We start from the raw sequence: 6,455 nt of genomic DNA, 5'->3' as shown, positions 1-6,455 counted from the left end.
ACCAGTCTGCTATTCCAACTCCTATAGTCTCCATTTACCAGTCTGCTATTCCAACTCCTATAGTCTCCATTTACCAGTCTGCTATTCCAACTCCTCTAGTTTCCACTTCATCCTCCATAGCTTCTATCTTCCTCAAGCCCCCTCTCCCCATAATAACCCTCCTCTCTCCCCATAATAAACCTCAACCCTAACCCTCCTCTCTCCCCATAATAAACCTCCTCTCTCCCCATAATAACCCTCAACCCCCCCTCTCTCCCATAATAACCCTCAACCCCCCCTCTCTCCCATAATAACCCTCAACCCTCCCCATAATAACCCTCCTCTCTCCCCATAATAAACCTCAACCCTCCTCTCTCCCCATAATAAACCTCAACCCTCCCCTCTCCCCATAATAACCCTCCTTTCTCCCCATAATAACCCTCAACCCCCCCTCTCTCCCATAATAACCCTCAACCCTCCTCTCTCCCCATAATAACCCTCCTCTCCCCATAATAACCCTCCTCTCTCCCCATAATAACACTCAACCCCCCCTCTCTCCCCATAACAACCCTCACCCTCCTCTCTCCCCATAATAACCCTCCTCTCTCCCCATAATAACCCTCAACCCCTCCTCTCTCCCCATAACCCTCCTCTCTCCCCATAACCCTCCTCCCCATAATAACCCTCAATCCTCCTCTCCCCATAATAACCCTCAACCCCCCTCTCTCCCCATAATAACCCTCAACCCCCCCTCTCCCCATAATAACCCTCAACCCCCCCTCTCTCCCCATAATAACCCTCAACCCCCCCTCTCCCCATAATAACCCTCAACCCTCCTCTCTCCCCATAATAACCTCAACCCTCCTCTCTCCCCATAATAAACCTCAACCCTCCCCTCTCCCCATAATAACCCTCCTCTCTCCCCATAATAACCCTCAACTCTCCTCTCTCCCCATAATAACCCTCCTCTCTCCCCATAATAACCCTCAACCCCTCCTCTCTCCCCATAACCCTCCTCTCTCCCCATAACCCTCCTCTCTCCCCATAACCCTCAACCCCCCTCTCTCCCCATAACCCTCCTCCCCATAATAACCCTCAACCCTCCTCTCCCCATAATAACCCTCAACCCCCCCTCTCTCCCCATAATAACCCTCAACCCCCCCTCTCCCCATAATAACCCTCAACCCCCCCTCTCTCCCCATAATAACCCTCAACCCCCCTCTCTCCCCATAATAACCCTCAACCCCCCCTCTCCCCATAATAACCCTCAACCCCCCCTCTCTCCCCATAATAACCCTCACCCCCCCTCTCTCCCCATAATAACCCTCAACCCCCCTCTCTCCCCATAATAACCCTCAACCCCCCTCTCCCCCTATAATAACCCTCAACCCCCCCTCTCCCCATAATAACCCTCAACCCCCCCCCTCTCCCCATAATAACCCTCAACCCCCCCCTCTCTCCCCATAATAACCCTCAACCCCCCCTCTCTCCCCATAACCCTCCTCCTTCCCCATAATAACCCTCAACCCTCCCCTCTCCCCATAATAACCCTCCCCTCTCCCCATAATAACCCTCAACCCCCCCTCTCCCCATAATAACCCTCAACCCCCCCTCTCTCCCATAATAACCCTCAACCCCCCCTCTCTCCCATAATAACCCTCAACCCCCCTCTCTCCCATAATAACCCTCAACCCCCCCTCTCTCCCATAATAACCCTCAACCCCCCCTCTCTCCCATAATAACCCTCAACCCCCCCTCTCTCCCATAATAACCCTCAACCCCCCCTCTCTCCCCATAATAACCCTCAACCCTCCTCTCTCCCCATAATAACCCTCCTCTCTCCCCATAATAACCCTCCTCTCTCCCCATAATAACCCTCAACCCCCCTCTCTCCCATAATAACCCTCAACCCTCCTCTCTCCCCATAATAACCCTCAACCCCTCCTCTCTCCCCATAACCCTCAACCCCCCTCTCTCCCCTCAACCTTCCTCTCCATAATAACCCTCAACCTTCCTCTCCATAATAACCCTCAACCCTCCTCTCCCCATAATAACCCTCAACCCTCCTCTCCCCATAATAACCCTCAACCCCCCCTCTCTCCCCATAATAACCCTCAACCCCCCCTCTCTCCCCATAATAACCCTCACCCCCCTCTCTCCCTATAATAACCCTCAACCCCCCCTCTCTCCCCATAACCCTCCTCTCTCCCCATAACCCTCAACCCCCCTCTCTCCCCATAATAACCCTCAACCCCCCTCTCTCCCCATAATAACCCTCAACCCCCCCCTCTCACCATAATAACACACCTACTGTTAGTTCTTGGGGCACGTTCAGCAGGACACAATGTATGTAGAATAAGTTATCATGTCGGCTCTATCCATGGTATTTCTATCTGCAATGTTTGGCTACTGAACCTGGCCCCGTTAAGGTGCTCTAACGGTGTGTGGATTTAGCCTGGTCCCAGATCTGTTTGTGCTTTTCTTCATGACCAACTACTATGGTCAATGACCATAGGAGTTGTCAAGACGGCACAAACAGATCTGGGACCAGGCTAGTGTAGTGTGTTGCTTTGGAAACGCTCGCTGTGATCATATTAACTGTGAAGTTTGCCCATTGTTACGTCCTTCTGTCTGTTTTTACTTGAAGCACCCTATTACCTATGGGCCCTGTTTAGACAGTGCACTATAAAGGGAATGGGCCCTGTTTAAACAGTGCACTATAAAGGGAATGGGCCCTGTTTAAACAGTGCACTATAAAGGGAATGGGCCCTGTTTAAACAGTGCACTATAAAGGGAATGGCTCCCTATGGGCCCTGTTTAAACAGCGCACTATAAAGGGAATGGCTCCCTATGGGCCCTGTTTAAACAGTGCATTATAAAGGGAATGGCTCCCTATGGGCCCTGTTTAAACAGTGCACTATAAAGGGAATGGCTCCCTATGGGCCCTGTTTAAACAGCGCACTATAAAGGGAATGGCTCCCTATGGGCCCTGTTTAAACAGCGCACTATAAAGGGAATGGGCCCTGTTTAAACAGCGCACTATAAAGGGAATGGGCCCTGTTTAAACAGTGCACTATAAAGGGAATGGGCCCTGTTTAAACAGTGCACTATAAAGGGAATGGGCCCTGTTTAAACAGTGCACTATAAAGGGAATGGCTCCCTATGGGCCCTGTTTAAACAGTGCACTATAAAGGGAATGGCTCCCTATGGACCCTGTTTAAACAGTGCATTATAAAGGGAATGGGCCCTGTTTAAACAGTGCACTATAAAGGGAATGGGCCCTGTTTAAACAGTGCACTATAAAGGGAAGAGGGTGCCAGTTGAGATGGAACCCAAGACGATGTGTAAAGTTGAAGCATGATCTGATTAGTGTGAACTAAGTATATAGCTTTTTTTATGTGATTGTATTTCCTCATTAGAAGTGGATATTATTTTTAATAATATATGAACTTAGTTTCCCCCCCCCCATCTCGAAGAATGTGACGTTTTCAGTGGCATTAAGTTTGTTATAAATGGGACAAATATACAAGGACCATGATTTTTTACAAATCTTATCAATTACTACGACTATATGCAGTAAAAAAAAATATTGTAGTTTTAAAAGAAATGATGGAAAATAGTTTGAAGCACCATGTCTAGTGTAGGGAAATGTTCTGTGTTTGTAGAAAACAGGTGTATTCATTCTGCCGATTCTGTTGCAAAACGTTTCGACCAATAGAAACTGTTTGTTTTTGGTCCATTTTCAATTCAGGCAGTAAAATGAAATTCCAAATTTTCCTTCATTTAAAAACCAGGATAATTTGAAATTTCAATCCCAACCCTGGCAGAATTACAGCCATGTCTCGTGTGTGTAGCGATTTAAAAGGAAAGATTCATTCATTTTGAACGTCATTGTTTGAGCGATGTTATTCAAACTGTAGAAATACGGCTGGTTGAGTCAGAACATCGCTCAGATGCAAAAAAAAAAGTCAAAATAGGTGAATCTTTCCTTTTATTAAGGCTAAGTTTGTTATATAATGGGACAAATATACAAGGACCGTGAATTATTACTACCTACATAGTCCCTGAGTGTAACTATTGTTCTTATGCAGTGGTTTCATAATTGCCTTAAGTACTTTGAAATAAACATGGACTTTGTTCGCTCAGTGTGGAGACTAGACTGCTCTTGTACTTTCTTTATGCGTCTTGGTCCTTCTGACTGAAGGAACCAGAGACATTTCCCCATCACTGACACAGGAGGGCATCATTCTCTCAAGTCTGAACTAGCCCGTGATTCAAATCAAAAAGGCCTATTGTCGACAAGCTCGTTGTACTTGGCGGGGGATTGCATTCGCGTTAAAGTAATTGGCACCAACATTCCAGGTTAATAACAAACACTGACACTTGTTACTAGAATTTGGCAACTATACATTTTATTTATGTTCTTTAACAGTAATAATACAGCAATGAAAACACACTCGTCCTGATAGGCTTCATATTGATACTCAAGGGTGTATTATAATACTGCTCTGGTCAAAAGTAGTGCACTATATAGGGCTCCATTTGGGACCCAAAGGATCTTAGCCGCGAGAGAACATTGAAATGTTTGTGTCCCAAATGTCATCATATCCCCCATCTAGTGCACTACTTTTTACCAGGGCAAATGGCATGATATCCCCTATCTAGTAGTGTACTACTTTCTACCAGGCCCCATAGGTGCTCTGGTCAAAAGTAGTGCACTAGATAGGGTGCCATTTAGGAAATTATCGAACATAATTCTTTACATTAGAACATACATCCATTCCAGCTGACCTAGAAGAGCACAGTCAATAGGTTTGCATTCATGTGGTTGAGATAGCATTTACTTCAGCAGCCTGGTCGTCCCAGATCTGTTTGTGCTGTATAGCTCAATGACCATAGGGTTTGGACCAGGCTATGTTCCTGTAGCTTCCTCTGTCAACTTTCACTAGTCTGTTACCACAAGTCAACAAGAGGAAAACGCCTGGTGGTTATGTTGAAGCTTACAAAATGGGAATTACTGTGGAATGGTTAACAAAATGGTGGAAATACATTTATTTATGTACCTTCATCACAATCCTCTTCTCTGAGATGATTTCCAAATTTACCAAATGAACCCAACAAAATTTTCCACAACCCCCCCCCCCAAAACCTTTGTTCTTCAAAATAAGACGAAGTGAGATTTGTAAACACTTTTCATTTAACTAATTTCCCCCAACAAGTCTGTAAACAATGATAAATGTACTTTATTTTTAAACAGTTTAGAATAGGTTTGATTACAATAAATCAGAGCCATGTGTTTAGAAAGTTCGGCCATTGAGGGTGACACTACAACATTCATGTTAGAACATTAATTAACATGACACTACAACATTCTATAGCAGCCATGTTAGAACCCCATTAACATGACACTACAACATTCTATAGCAACCATGTTAGAACCCCATTAACATGACACTACAACATTCTATAACAGCCATGTTAGAACCCCATTAACATGACACTACAACATTCTATAACAGCCATGTTAGAACCCCATTAACATGACACTACAACATTCTATAACAGCCATGTTAGAACCCCATTAACATGACACTACAACATTCTATAACAGCCATGTTAGAACCCCATTAACATGACACTACAACATTCTATAGCAGCCATGTTAGAACCCCATTAACATGACACTACAACATTCTATAGCAGCCATGTTAGAACCCCATTAACATGACACTACAACATTCTATAACAGCCATGTTAGAACCCCATTAACATGACACTACAACATTCTATAGCAGCCATGTTAGAACCCCATTAACATGACACTACAACATTCTATAACAGCCATGTTAGAACCCCATTAACATGACACTACAACATTCTATAACAGCCATGTTAGAACCCCATTAACACTACAACATTCTATAACAGCCATGTTAGAACCCCATTAACATGACACTATAACAGCCATGTTAGAACCCCATTAACACTACAACATTCTATAACAGCCATGTTAGAACCCCATTAACACTACAACATTCTATAACAGCCATGTTAGAACCCCATTAACATGACACTACAACATTCTATAGCAGCCATGTTAGAACCCCATTAACATGACACTACAACATTGTATAGCAGCCATGTTAGAACCCCATTAACATGACACTACAACATTCTATAGCAGCCATGTTAGAACCCCATTAACATGACACTACAACATTCTATAACAGCCATGTTAGAACCCCATTAACATGACACTACAACATTCTATAACAGCCATGTTAGAACCCCATTAACATGACACTACAACATTCTATAGCAGCCATGTTAGAACCCCATTAACATGACACTACAACATTCTATAACAGCCATGTTAGAACCCCATTAACATGACACTACAACATTCTATAGCAGCCATGTTAGAACCCCATTAACATGACACTGCCATGTTAGAACCCCATTAACATGACACTACA

The sequence above is a fragment of the Salmo trutta genome, chromosome 35 (genome assembly GCF_901001165.1).
Source record: "Salmo trutta chromosome 35, fSalTru1.1, whole genome shotgun sequence".
In the NCBI taxonomy this organism is placed as follows: Eukaryota; Metazoa; Chordata; class Actinopteri; order Salmoniformes; family Salmonidae; genus Salmo; species Salmo trutta.
This window is presented reverse-complemented; position numbering follows the sequence as displayed.